Genomic DNA, 14056 nt, shown 5'->3' with positions numbered 1-14056 from the left:
TGTTCTTTAGTTCATTTGAACAGTAGATAACTTTATTGAAACAAATCAATTTAACAAGTTAATTAGCTTTCATAAAATTTTTCAAAAAACTAGAACTCCAAACAGCTCATCATCGTAGTATACAAAGAATGGAATATATTTTAAGGTCTTGCTTTACAGTTCCATCAACATACTGAATATATACATCATTAGAATAGGTGTCTATTTTAAAATGTAGCCAGGTCCACTCAATTGTGATGTGATTCCCTAAAAGTGATTAGTCCAGTGCAAGAATGAAAATATCTTCAATATTATCCCTCTATAAAAATATGGGCTACTGTTGGTAATGAAAAGATGGAGCTGGAGCCAAGAAAATCCTTTTTCTTGTCTCTACAAAAGGCTTTGGGCCTAATTATTTTTAAGTATAATCCAGCCAACATCTTCTCATGCTTAGCTGCACTGAGTGACACTATTTGTGATGCCCAGTCTGCTGAAACTGAGCAGGTTGCTGTCAGTTTAAAAATGACTATAATAAAAGTGACCATGAAGATGGATCTTGTGATTTTGCGTTTCTAATCAGTCATCTGTGAAGAACACTTTTGCTTTGATTCAGCAGACTGGTGACAGCCATGATTGATAGTGCATGAGGATGAAAAAAGGTTATTAACTGTCTTCCTATTAAACTCAATGTATTACCCCTCTAGGTGCATCTCATACTTTAAGTTAAAGTACTTACTCAGGTAAGGTCAAGAATGAACTCTATAAACACAGTATCCATCCTGTTGTAGATGAAAAAGGGACTCGAACGCCAAATTTTAAAAATTCAGCATTAAATCTCATTTGAATACAATAATCTTAATTATTTTCGCTAAAACAAAAATAATCATGCTTTTGTGCATACCTATATATATATATATATTCACTATATGTGTGTGAGACAGAGGGAAAGAGATCCACGGTATATGTAGATGTACATATTGGTTACATCTGGCATAAAAGTGGAACTAATGCTAGATACGCAAAAGAAATGTGGAATTGGAATGTTAAATATTACAACTTGGCAATACAAGCATTGATGCAGGAATATAGCATTTTGCTCTGTCAGTGGCTAACTCTGCAAAGAATACAGGGGTTGTTTTTAATAATTTCTAAACAGACCTTGTTATTTACAAAAGAACCACCCTCAAATGTTTTACTAGTTAATTTTGTTTGCCCAAAATATATATTTTAGCATTTATTTTTAATTTCATTTCCTCTTTGCACTGATGAATTTCATGTCAATCAGTTCACAGATATTTATTCTAACTTAGAGGGAAAGTGTAACTAATTATATATGTTCTAAAATTACTGCTCAACAGTTATATTGGTAGCTAAAGTATTTAAATATATTTAGTTTTCGACAGGTAATCACTGTGAAGTCATCTACTACTAGAGATGTAGTACAAAACAGTGAAATGAATGTTTCCTGTGTTCATTATTACCACTGACACTGAAAATCCACTGAAAGGAAGATCTGATCCACACTCTGTATTCATATTATAAACATTTTAGATTTATGAGTTTGTTCTAGGAGGCAATATTAATAACATACCATATATGTACATTTTAAATTAAAGTTCTTATAAATAGAGCACTTTTATAAACAATGGTCTATTTTAGATTTTTTTAAACTTATTTTATGCATTTGAACATATTTCAGATACACTTTGAATTCATTTGTGCACATTTTAAAATGACTATCCCCTACTATAAGGTTCTCTCTGAGAAAACCAAAATATAAAGAAACCAATGACTAACTGTAATGTGCACCCTCTTATCTAAAGGAATGTACATACTTATTAAAAATAAACTATTACCACTACACTGTATCTAGAGTACCTGCAGTGTATATAGAATCCCCAAAAGACACAGTACTATTCAATACTTACATTTTGGCAGAAATTTAAAATTCAGTTTTATAATATTCCATTATTTCCTCTTTGAATTATGTTGATTATACTGCTAAAACTCATTAAAAATTAGGATACATATTTATAGAGACATAAGGGAGTGTTGCTCCAAAACAAGAATCATTTTTCTGAAAAAAAAAATCCTTCATATATTTATACTTCTACAGTGATTGTGCTTTAATGCATCTTCAGATATTAACGTTTGCAAAAAAAAAGTGTGTTTAATTTTTTTTCCATGATGTTGGTGCATTTCAACAGCTTTCCTTTTTTAAACTGCATAGAACAAGACTTTCGTAGTGGGTTAAAATGAATACCGGGGATAAATGTAATCTAACTATCTGGTGGCGTTTTCTCACAGGAAATGTTAAAATAATCCTCTATATGGTCTTTATTTCAGTAAATTGAGTTCCCCTCAGGTGTGGACCTGGGAATATGCACCAATTTTTCACTTTTGTAACATTTCTGCTTTGTTATAAATTGCAATCTTGTTTTAGCCCCGTGTGGATTTACAACAGGCTTCTTTCTCTCTGACAATTTGGGGTCACTGTGGCTGTAGGTGAGCAATAATTTCAGGGGTGATGGGGATATTGACAGCATTTAGTAATCTAAGTTCCTGGGCAAATATCTGTAAAACACACACTTCCAGGTTGGGCTTTACTTAATGAGGTTTCTGGATGGTACTGTTTGCCTCATTTCCAGAGTGTATTTTGTTTTAAACTGTCTTAAATATTAATTTCCATTTGTTTTTGCACGTATATTGAGAAATGTTTAAAGAAAAAACTTTCATTCCTCCCTGAGAAATTTTTAGGAATCTAGTCCTTTTAAGCAAAGCAGCAAATTATGGATTACAGGCTCAATTCAAAAATATATATATAATATGGAGTTATAGAGTTTAAGGCCAGAAGAAACCACTAGATCATCTAGTCTGATCTCTTGTACATCACAGGCCACTAACACCACCCAGCACCCGTACACTAAATCCAACAAGCAAAATTAGATCAAAGTATTATAGCCCACAGGAGGCTAGACTATTATGTGCCACAGAGAGAGAAAAAGAAGGACCGAAGCACACCAGTGCCCATAGCCCCCCACAATGTCAAGGAAATGACTAAATGAGATATACCCAGCTAATCTGGGCAAGTGACCCATACCCACATGCTGCAAAGGAAAGTGTAAAAACGCCAAAGTCACTGCCAATCTGATGGGGGGAAATTCCTTCGTCACCCCACGTATCGCAATCAGTTAGACTCTGAGCATCCACTTTTAACAAATCCAAATGGTGTCAGACTGTGAGAAGATTTGAGAGTATCTTTTGTTTTGAGTACCCTCATATATGCCTGGAGCAGGTGAAGCCAGTTTACAGGAGTTTGTACCATAAGCAGTGCCTGCAAGTAGTCCATGGACTTGATCTAAAACTCCCATTGAAATCAATAGCTCCCATTAATTTCAGCAGGATCTGTATCTAGTCCAATGTGACTACTCACCCAAGTGATAATTTGTAGGATTGGGCCCATAGTATTTGCTTCATAAATGACATGGAGTCTGGAGGGGGGGGGGGGACAAACAAAACATAGCTCCAGCCATTCACAGAACAGCTAAAGTGCTTCTGTGAAATTTGGGTGCAGTTCATCAATTTTATTTCTTCCTCAGATATCTTAAAAGGCTATGTATGCACTGTCAGAAAAACCTAGGCCTATTCAACCTGGACTATGGAGTATCTGAAAACTAGAATAGGCCCCAAATCTCAAGGATACTGGCACAGTTTGAAAGGTCTTGTATTCAAGTACCGCTCCCTTCTGGAAGATACTGTACTTACAGAAAGCAAATCCTGTGGCATGTTGCAGACAAGGTACATGGTACCCATTCAGGACTGAGCAAAGGGCACACACACAGGCATGTGCCATAGAGACCAGCACTTGAGTAGCTCTGTACCAGCACCTTAGTATCCAGGCTCCCCGGCCCAGAACCAGGCTGCTGTTGGGGGCAAAAAACCCCCCCCAAGGGCTGCCTTCTCTGTCCCTTTCGCTGGTGGAGGGAGCACTGCTGCTCCGATGGAGGGAAAGCTGCACAGAATTAACCACAGTGGTCATAAACCTTGGATCTGGGTCTGGAGTTTGTTTCTGTTGTTGGTGTTGAGGCCTCGCACCTGATTGTGCCTGGATGGGGAATATTATAGCGCCAGACACTTTACACCGACTTCTCTGCCTACCTTGGGCTTCAAAGCCCCCCCGCCAAACCTGAACTATTCCTCCCTGCCCCCTAGAGGGAACAGGGGCTAATGGGGGAGTCCGAGAGTGTGGTGGAGAAGGGGAAAGGAGCAGGCGGGGCCCCTGCCAGCTGCATTTGCTTCCTCCAGTACCTGTGCGCAGGGGCCGCCGCAGCTGCCGCCTCCGCCCATCCCCGCCCCCCCCGGGCGGTGAGTGTGCGGCGGCTGCTGACAGGCTCGCCAGTGATTTGCTAGGCTTGCCGAGGTTGCCATAGCGTTGACTCCTTGGTCCCTGCGAAACTGCCCAATGGCTGTAGGGTTGGGATTAAAGCGGGAAGAGGCAGCCGCCGCCTCATCTTCAGCAGCTGGAGCCAGCAGCAGCTGGAGCAGGAGGCTCATCGGGAGAGCAGGCGAGGCATGCAGAGCCAGCGGCCTGGGCAGGATGGGAGAGTATCCGCAGATAATGTACAGTAGTAGGAAGAGTGGGGGGAGTAATGAATTCCATCAGAGGGCTGGAAAGGAAGCATTTCTCAGAGATCTGCCACATTTAACATTGCCCACACGAAAGACGTTATTAACAAGGAGGGGAAAGGCAACGGGGACGTGATAAGGGAAAATAGATAATGACACGTAATCCAAACCATACGCTGGAAACCAAGTTACTTCGCAGAACAAGAGTTACACGCTCAACTTTTTTTTTTTTTTTTTTAATAGGCTGGGATTGAAAGCCAGGGAGAGCAACTTGTTAAGGAGGGAAATACTTCTCTAGGAACTGAGTAAATAAAATAGCTAAGGAGGAACAGTGATGGGAGGGGCAGACAAGGGCGCATATTCTTATATACAAACCCTAAAGGAAATTGTAAACTAGGAAGGGAAGCGGGAGGGCTACTTCTGTTGTAAATTAGAAGGTAAATGGAGGCTAGCGGGGAGAAAGGGGAAAGTAAAACTATTCAAAGTCTAGAACAGAAGCACCAGTGAAATTTACCCAGGGTTTAAAAACCCCAAAGGGAGGAGAGCGTATTGTCATTTGGTGGCACTCATCTCCTCTGGTGTGTAGGTAGGAGAGGGGGAATGGGTGCGGATAAATGTGAATACAACACAAGTCTGTAGGAGACCCAGTCCAAAATCAGATGAAGATTTAGCAGATAAAGACAGGTATGAAAAAGAGACTGGAAGAAAATATGAGGGCAGAACATAGGCGAGAAGAAACTTGATAGAAAATCAAGAGAATCGGAGGAGGAGGCAGGATCTAAGTGGGGAGGAAAAATAAGAGAACTTATTGGATCGAAGGAAGGAAACAACCACAGCAGAGAGGGGAAGAGAGTGTGGCAGAAAAAAGGGAGAAATTGAGGAAAGTAAGGACTGGAGGAGGAGAGCGAATGGTGGGAGAGAGTGAGAAAAAGAATGAAGGAAATAGCGAAAAACTGGAAGGGGAGAGTGAAGGAGGGACGGAGGTGGGGAGAGAAGGGAGGAGATAATGCGAAGTCCCCAAGACTAGAGAAGGTGAATCAATGAGTGAGAGAGAGCTCAGTCTGAGGGTTAGGTTAGATTTCCAGAGCTCATCGACCAGCCCGCCGGAGTCACTATTCAGCCCGAGTCCCAAACACACGCCTCACTAACTACTTTACAGCCACTTTCATTGATTTTCTTTATCAAATAAACATAATACCCGTTACAGCAACACTTCCTCTTCACGCAGTCAGAATGCCACCAGCTCTGATTGCTGCGTTTCTTCGGATTGCAGTTTCCTCCTCTAGCTAAATCGTGTTCTTTCACATAAATGGTCAAGTATATTATTGCTTGCAGAATTTTTCGCTAATCTGGAAAGTACACTATTGACTCGGTAAATCATTTAGATTGTAAAATACAGGTTCCCCCCTCCCCCCTCTGCAAGTCTGGAGTGCAACCGCAAATTTGTTCCTTCAGTTTTAGTAGTGGCTAGTATATTTACATATTTATTTTTGCTAATAAGTGGTAACTTGATTGAAAGGCCAACGTTTGCAGTGAACGCTGTCTCTTGGATAATATAGAAAAATTAACGCAACTTTAGCAGTTGCATCTAAACTGTCAGTCTGTCTAAACGCTTCAGTTTTAAAACTCAATTTCATTTAAAAATGTATTTTCCCCTAAAAGTAGCTCCCTTCGATAGCTGTGTTTGAACTAGGTTCTTCCATATATGTCAAAGGGCTGTTGAATTATTCATTATTATAATTACTATCATCATTGTCATTATCCCTTTCCATGTGGAAATAATTTTATTATCGTAATTTGATACCTGAAGAATTTCCTGTTAGTCGTTTGATAATCATTTTTTCTACTGAAAAGAAAAGTTTTGTTTATAAATGAGAGAGAAATATTTTAAATGCTTTTATGTTTGCTATAGATTTCCGTTTATCTAATCGATCGGAATGCCAATAAATCGATTAAAGGTTTAGTGTTTTACAAACAACCATTTTGTGCTTCTTGATTTTACATTCAGAAGGATTTTAATAAAGCTATTGCTTTCTCTGAACATTTGTTCACCAAAACCTAATATTCCATCATTTTTTATTATTTACAATTACAATTTAAAGTGCCTCTAATGAGAAGAATAAACACAAATAAAAGAAGGAACTGTTCTGTTCAAATTACTTTGTGCCAGTGGTCAATAGATTTAGGGAAAGCCCTTAAAAATCATGGTGAATTATATGCGATCATACAGTGATTGCGGAATATTAAATTAAACTTAGATAAATCCGCATTGAAGGAGGCAGCACCCAATCCTGAATTTATTTCCCATTTTCTATAACAGCATCACGGCGCTCCTCTCTTTGCAATGACAATGTGCCAAATCTAGGCATTTTGAAAACATTTTCCATATGCTTTAACTGGAGACTGATAGACAAAGAAGAAAAGAAGATGGTCTTTTTTCTCTTGAGGTATATTTCCTTTAACTCTTTCTCCAAGCTTTTCTGATCTTCATCATTTTAAAACAAAAGTTTGAGAATCAGTAGACATTTTTTTTCTTTTACATTTCCCCCCTTAACGCGTAATCAATTCCTGAACTCTGGAGTTTCAGTTACGCTTTAATGCAGGACTATAGAACTATCCTTTCTGTACCTTGACGGACAACATTTTTGGGAGAAAGCATTGATTCATTTAGCTTTCGCTTGCTGGTTTTTGTAATTAAAGATGGTTTTAATTATACTTTTTTTGTAAGTCAGATCAGATGTGCTGCTTGCTTGCTGGAAGGATTTTTTCTTTTAACTGTGCTTTTAATTTATGTGTAGTTTTTTTGCGGACAGCACAGAGGTGGTGGCTTTTATTTAGCTGTAAAATCCACACGTTTGCTTTGAAAACTTGGCTCCTTGGGCGAAAATAACTTTTCCTGGTTGCTTTATAATCACTGTTGGTCGCAGAGGTAGTTTAGCATATTGTCTACACAACAAAGATTCCAGTTTTATTGGCAGTGAGGATTGTTGGAATTAAGTTTAAATATTTCATAACTTTCTTGTCTGTACAATAAGATCGGTAGTTGTATTGGCTTTTTCTTTCTTTTTTTCTTTCTTTCTACCGGGATCGTTTTATTTTTGAAGTCCCTCTTTTTTTCCCTTTTCCAGAATAGAATACCCCCCCCCCCGGATATATCACTGCTGGAAATAGGCTCTTGGGCTTTCCTGAGGGGTTTCGGGGGCGGGGGGGGAGTAAGCGGTCGTTTTCCTCGATTTGCATAAGAGCTAGTGAGGTGTCTGTGAAGTTGGTGAACTGCTTTTGTTTGGGGGCTAGTCCTGACTGTTTTTGTTTATAAACACTGGGGTGGTTGCCGGGAGGGAGGGAGGTCAGCGGACTGTCAAAGCGCTGACCTCTGAAAGCCCAGAGGGCTCCTGGCTCCTTCACCCTCTCCTGTCTCTCTCCCTCTCTCTTTTCCTTTCCAATCCCATCCAAGGCCAGGAGCTCAGGTTCAGGGCATTTAATCCCCGCGATCTTTCCAAGAAAGGAGCTGGAAAAGGGCCGTTAAGGCTCCGGAGGAAACGCCGACAACTGCCTGAGATCTGGGTGGCTTTTATAGTAACGTCCCGGTGCGAGATTTTGTGCAGCTCCAGCCAAAATAACAACAACAACAAAAGGCCAATCTGGAACTGTACTATTTAGCATACAAAATCTTATCGAGATGCCTGTCCTGTTTGGATATGATTATTTTGGGGTTACTGCTTATAGACGCACTTTCAGTAGCAGAAGGTAGTTCTCCATTCTAGGATTTGGGAAGTGGGCGGTGGGGGGGAAGATAGAATTTTAAGGCATTATGTTCATGTTGTTCTATTTCTTTTTCGAACCGAACTGTAACTTTCTAGTAACTTTTTCCCCCCCTGTGTATTCTGGAATGTGTTTGGTTTGTGCTTTGTAAATTACCACTAGATTTGTGTACATAGTACCTGCAACGTGATGATAATTTATTAATAAGCCATGCGCTTTTGCTCCAGTGTCAACTTCATCTCCCCAAAATGGTCCGAGAGATTGCTATCAGGTTTAAGTGTGTTTTGAAAAGACGTTGCTGAGTTATACAAAAAATGTTAGTTAACACACTGCCTTTGTCAAATAGCCCCCGGGAGGAGAAAAGACAACAGACAAGGAAAGGAGGTGGGGGCTGGGGATCTGAAAGTGTCTGTTGCTCAGATAAAGGGTCTCTAACACTGAAATCTTGTAATACCTCGTTTCAAACTGAGCTCATCTATAGACTTAGGGAATGCAGTCAAAAGACACGGATCCTCTTTCCCTTGGGCTGGGGGCCATTTATTAGAGAATTATGTCGGGTTGTTAAGAAGGGGAGCGGCTGTAATTATGTATAGCCTCATGCCCTTGTGTGTCCGCGGTACAGATTTGGTGAATGAAGTGAGCCTGGCAAAGAGACTTGGTGTCAAAGTGTATCTGTTGGGTTTGCATTTCTTTGTGGAATAAAGCATGGTCAGTGTTCGTTCCTGGCCCCCTCCAGACCCTCCTCACCCGGTCCAATAAGTTTCTGTGGGGGCTCCGGATGGGGGGGGGGTGCGACACTAAGAGGGCGACATATTTTTCCTCTTCGAAATGTAACGTCACTATCAGAGCTTTGGTGGTTTCAACATGAGGCTTAAAAAAAAACCAAAACAAAAAAAAAACACCCAAAAAACCCCCCTACAACAACCCAAAATGTATAACGGTGCCTCGAGGAGCGGTTTGGGGGAGGGGGTCCGCAGAGACCAGAGAAGAGGAGCTGAGAGGTTAGGCAGGAGCCTTAGGGGGCGATCAGCTGAGTGAGTGGGAGAGAGAGGGAGGAGAGAGAGGGAGCCTTGCAGCCGGGGCCGAGCAGCTGGGGAGCCCGCTTGGAGCAGCAGCAGCAGCAGCCGGCCAGTCCCCGGGTCCTTCTAGCTGCTGCTCGCCTGCCTTCCTTCCTCCCCCTGACAACGCCGAGCTTCGCTCTTATCACATCCCACAAACCTGCTGCTGCTGCCTTTCGGAATTAACCTTCTTCGATTTTTCCTCGCTACGTGGCGATCCCCGGGTTTCTTCTAAACTGTTAACATCCCGTAGTGCCTCCCCCCCCCCCCCTCCCCGTAAGCTACTATTTTTAGGAAAAGAGAGAGCGAGAGAGGAACTATCAAACGTTAGAAAGGACAGTAAACAGTGGCGGAAGAAAGCCTGAAAATGTGGACTCTCCTCTCACAGTTCCTGCCTGCATTCCCCCTCTTTGTTCCTTGAGCTGTGACTCAAGAACACTAGAAAGGGCTGTAGCCCCCTCCAAGAAGAGATAAAGGAAAGAAATCTGCAACAAAAAAGAATGACTTGATTGATCTGACGTTTGGTGTTTTGACATTAATGACATTAATGATATTGATGTTTCACCAGAAAAAAAAGCACTAAGAATAAAGGGGGGGGGGGCGAACTTCAAAACTAAATTATCTTCCTTTCCTTATTCTTCTATGACATTAAGTATACGTGTTTCTTCACTTGAATTTGAAAGAGATGTATTGTTCTCAGGTGTTTCTTCATCGTGCTGTATTTAATTGTCTCCAGTCTTAGGAAATGTTTTACCATCCTTCAGACATGCACTTGAATGGACAATGCATCGTTTTAACTCAGAGTCCCGTTTCGTCTATAATTTAAGCCTAAAAGTCCTCTTTCCATCATATCACGTCAATCTGTTCCTGTAAATGGGATTCAGAGATTTCATTTTCACCCTTTGTTTGCATCTCTGTTTTTTTCTCTGTAAACACCAATCGCTGTTTCTTTCACACACTCAGTCACAGGAAGCTTTGCTTTCCGAGATCTACATGCATATACATACGTTTGCATATATGTTTTCCTTTAATTGAAGAGCTGATGTAATCCTGAGGTAAGGTTTGCAAAGGAATAAAGTTCCTCTCGAGAACGCGAAAGTTCTTTTCTTTAAGTTCGAGTCTCGGAGGTTTTCCTGAAGTTTGAAGTAGGGTTTCTCTAGATTTAGGTAGTTTAGTTTCTGTCCCCGTTATAGTGGCGATTCCCGATGTTTTGGATAACGGTGTAAAGATAACTGTACTTCCATGCTGGTGACTTCCTCTCTCCCCCCCCCCCCCCCGACCAATTTCTCCCCCAATCTATCAGGACCTTCGCTATGACCTTAAACATCTGCTTTCAGCAACTTGCTTCCCTTACACTGGCCTGTGCCTGCTCTTTCAGGGCTGCCCTAATTCAGCATCAGGTGGGGATTTTCCTGTTAGTGTTAGTTCCAAGATGTGCAAAATGTTCCCCTAGAATGGAAAGGTTTCGGGCCCAGAAAGGTGCATATTTATATCTTCTGTTTTTGTGGGGATTGGGATAAACCTTTCTGTTGGTATTTGGCGCTTAAGGCCTAAGACAAGGTTTTGACATGTATCACCAACTTCAAAGGCATGTCAGCTCTAAGGTTATGGTTCACCTGCGCAAGGTCCCTGGTATTGTAAATATCCATGTATTTAACTGTTACTTAGTGATTTTTTATGGTATACCCATTTCTGGAATAGCATTATTAAAAATCTGCACGTGTTCCTGCGGTGTATTCGGAGACTCTTTGAATAGTCATTTTTTTTTATCTTCAGTGGGGGTTATTTTAAAGTATGTCTATTCCTAGTTTTTGTTAATTATCTTTTAATGAAAGTGTCACTCATATTCACATCTGTAGTACTGTATTAGGTTAGGATAATTAGGTTTTCAAATTAGAAACAATCTCCTTAAATCCCATACAAGACAATATCTGTAGTAGATTCCCACTTATTTGTACGTTTTCCTCTATTTTTCATCATGGTAGATTTTTTTTTCAAGAAAGGAAGCTGCCTGATAAAATAACTTAGATGACAAAATATTAATAAAATATCAATAATTGTCGTAAAGGTGGTTCATGGTATGTACTATACTACATGTATAGTATACAAAGGTATTCTTTCCCTATACTCGTATTTACTTCGTTTTGTTAACGCTGTTTATTGTTGATATTTTATAGTTCATTTGCCATTGCTTTTTATCTTGCTGATTTCCTTAACCCGTTATATCGTAGGTATCAAATACAATGTGTGCGCGCGTGTATGTGTATGTAAAACTGAGTGTGTGTGTGTAAATAAATGCTTCTCCGTATCTATATAAGTAGATATTTCCCATCTTAGACACACTATCTTTCTTCTTACGGGGGCATTCCACATTCATTATCCCATTCCAGACATATTTCTTCCTAAATCCCCATTTAAGAAAACAAAAAACAAAACCCAAAACCCCTCACTGGTGGAATAATTAATTTGCACCCACTTCTTTTAAATTCCTGAGCAGTTAAAAGAGCAAGACTTCTCCCCCACCTTCTCTCTTTTTTTAATTTTCCCCTGCCATCTACTTTGTGTGTATGGGTGTATGTGTCTGTGTTACTAATGAAGTTTGCAGACTTGTGTTTGTGTCCATAAGCTCCTTTCCTGCTGCCCCTTCTTCTCTGGGCTGGTTGTGTGGTTCCTGCAGCCCCTACGAGCCCCCAGCAGCCGCGGCAGCTCCAGCTTCTCTAAGTCCGGGGCTGCGCGTCATTTGCAGTCTGGAGAATGTTGATCACCTCACTAATTACACCTCTCTCTCTCTCTCTCTCCTCTCCTCTCCCTCTCTCTCTCTCGCTCATTCCCAGAGTGCATATCGGGAATAGACACACAAAGACATGCGCACTCAACTTAATCAGCCATTTTTTTAAACAGGGCTAAAACGATAATAATTAGCAGAATAAAGACATATCGGATTTTCATTTCCTTTCCTCCTTTTCCCAACCCCTTCACAACCAAACAGCGAGACCGCGGTCGGCACATGCTTTAACAACTCCCGGACCCCAAAGGACTGCTCTATGCCCCCCACTTCTTGCTCAATCATTTTTATTTCCACCCAATAAAGTTGGAGGATTATTTTTTTTTTATTTTTTTTAAATGAACCTTCTCTCGTTTACTTGGATGTGATCAGCTGTTAAGTAAATAAAGCAAAACAAAAAAAGAGGCGAAGATCCAGTAGGAACTGCGAGGGGAAATGGAAAGTAAGTTTTTTCTTTAACTTTTATTGAGTAGTTTGTGTTAAATTTAGGTCGAGTATCGATTATCTTTCCAGGCTGATCTTGCACAATCTTTGATATTTCGCTCTCGCTCGCTCTCTCTCTCTCCCTCTCTGCCTCTTTCTCTCTCCCTCACATACACACACACTCACACTCACATCCCCAGATCCCATGTATCTCTCCCTCTCTAGCCCCCCTTTTTTCTGCCTCTTTCCCCATTTTTAGGTACAATATTTGCTCTCATTTGGGGGAGGAGGGGCTGCTTTCTCTTTCTCTCGCTCTCTTTTTATTTTTTATCCTGGGGGGTGACATTTTTCGGGCTCTAACTTTTGGATTAAGTGGAGGATTCTACACGTTTTTCCAGAAGAGGCTGTCTTTTTCTCCCCCCTTCCCCCCCCCCCCATTTTGCATTTTTAGGGAGCTGGAAAAAACCTGTCAGATTAGGAAAAATGTTACGGCTGCCAGAAGTCATCGCCTGCCAGTACCCCCCAGCCCTTTACCCCTTCACCTTCTTTCACAGCTTGATCCCCCCAAAAGTTTGAGGTGCATTTTTTGGGGGGGGGGGCGCGCAGATTCCCCGTTTTTTCTCCCAACTTTCGCTTTTTAGGGGGCTAGATCCCAGCAGGACGGAGGGGATCCGGACTGTGTGTGTGCGTGCGGGTGCTGCTGGGGTGTGTGGGGTACTGTGTTCGCAGGTAGGTTTCGCAGCAGCAGAAGCTGTGAGCTCCTCTGTCGCTAGCAGCAGGAAGAAGCAGAGCCCGTTAGCAGCGCGCTTTGCCTGTGTGTCAGTTTCCACAGAGCTGCGGGGAGCCCGGCTGGCTAGAGGGATGTGCTGACGGACGCTGTCTGGAGCAGGCTGGCTGCCGGAGCAGCTCGCCAGCAGCTAGGGGCATCGCTGCTATTGGGCTCTGGGGCTGGCTTAAGCGGCCCCCCGCCAAGGCTTTACGGGGAAATCGGTATGTTTTGAACCCGAGGAAGATGCTGTAAGACACAAATCGTGATAACGCAGCACAGCCCCTGCTCTGGCTCCCTGTGCCGGGGATCCAGTGCATCCCTGCCGACCCAGCGGCTAATGGCAGCCGCGTCCCTGCTTCCCCCTTCCGCCTTAAATGAAATTCCCTGTAAAAATGGTAATAAACTTTCCCCCCAGCCGATGCCAACTTACGGCCGCTCCCCTCCACTCCTCCCCTCTTTCATCCCCCCCAGCAGCAGCAGCGGCAAACGCACGGGTTGGTATTTCTTTTGTTACCTGCGAGGCGGGCGGCCGAGGGTCTCTCATCGGCTGCTTGGGGCACTGGGTCCAGCCGAGAGGGGAGGCACATCAGTCGGGTTCAGCCTGTTTCACCTCAGCTCCGTCCCGAGGAGGCTTTAGCTCCCATTCAGTAACAC

At 42.1% G+C, this 14056-nt stretch overlaps 1 protein-coding gene across 1 annotated transcript in view; it reads left to right on the top strand.

Moving 5' to 3' along the window:
* The first annotated feature begins 11975 nt into the window (after nucleotides 1–11975).
* The window catches only part of ZFHX4 (zinc finger homeobox 4), a 175869-nt gene continuing 173788 nt past the window's right edge, over nucleotides 11976–14056 (top strand). The window contains exon 1 of the mRNA XM_037892403.2: nucleotides 11976–12652. The gene's annotated coding sequence lies outside the window, so the exon portion shown is untranslated. The remainder of the gene's footprint in view (nucleotides 12653–14056) is intronic.

This window comes from Chelonia mydas, chromosome 2 (genome assembly GCF_015237465.2).
Source record: "Chelonia mydas isolate rCheMyd1 chromosome 2, rCheMyd1.pri.v2, whole genome shotgun sequence".
Lineage (NCBI taxonomy): Eukaryota > Metazoa > Chordata > Testudines > Cheloniidae > Chelonia > Chelonia mydas.
Note: the sequence above shows the minus strand (reverse complement) of the source record. Positions and strands in the feature narration are given on the sequence as shown.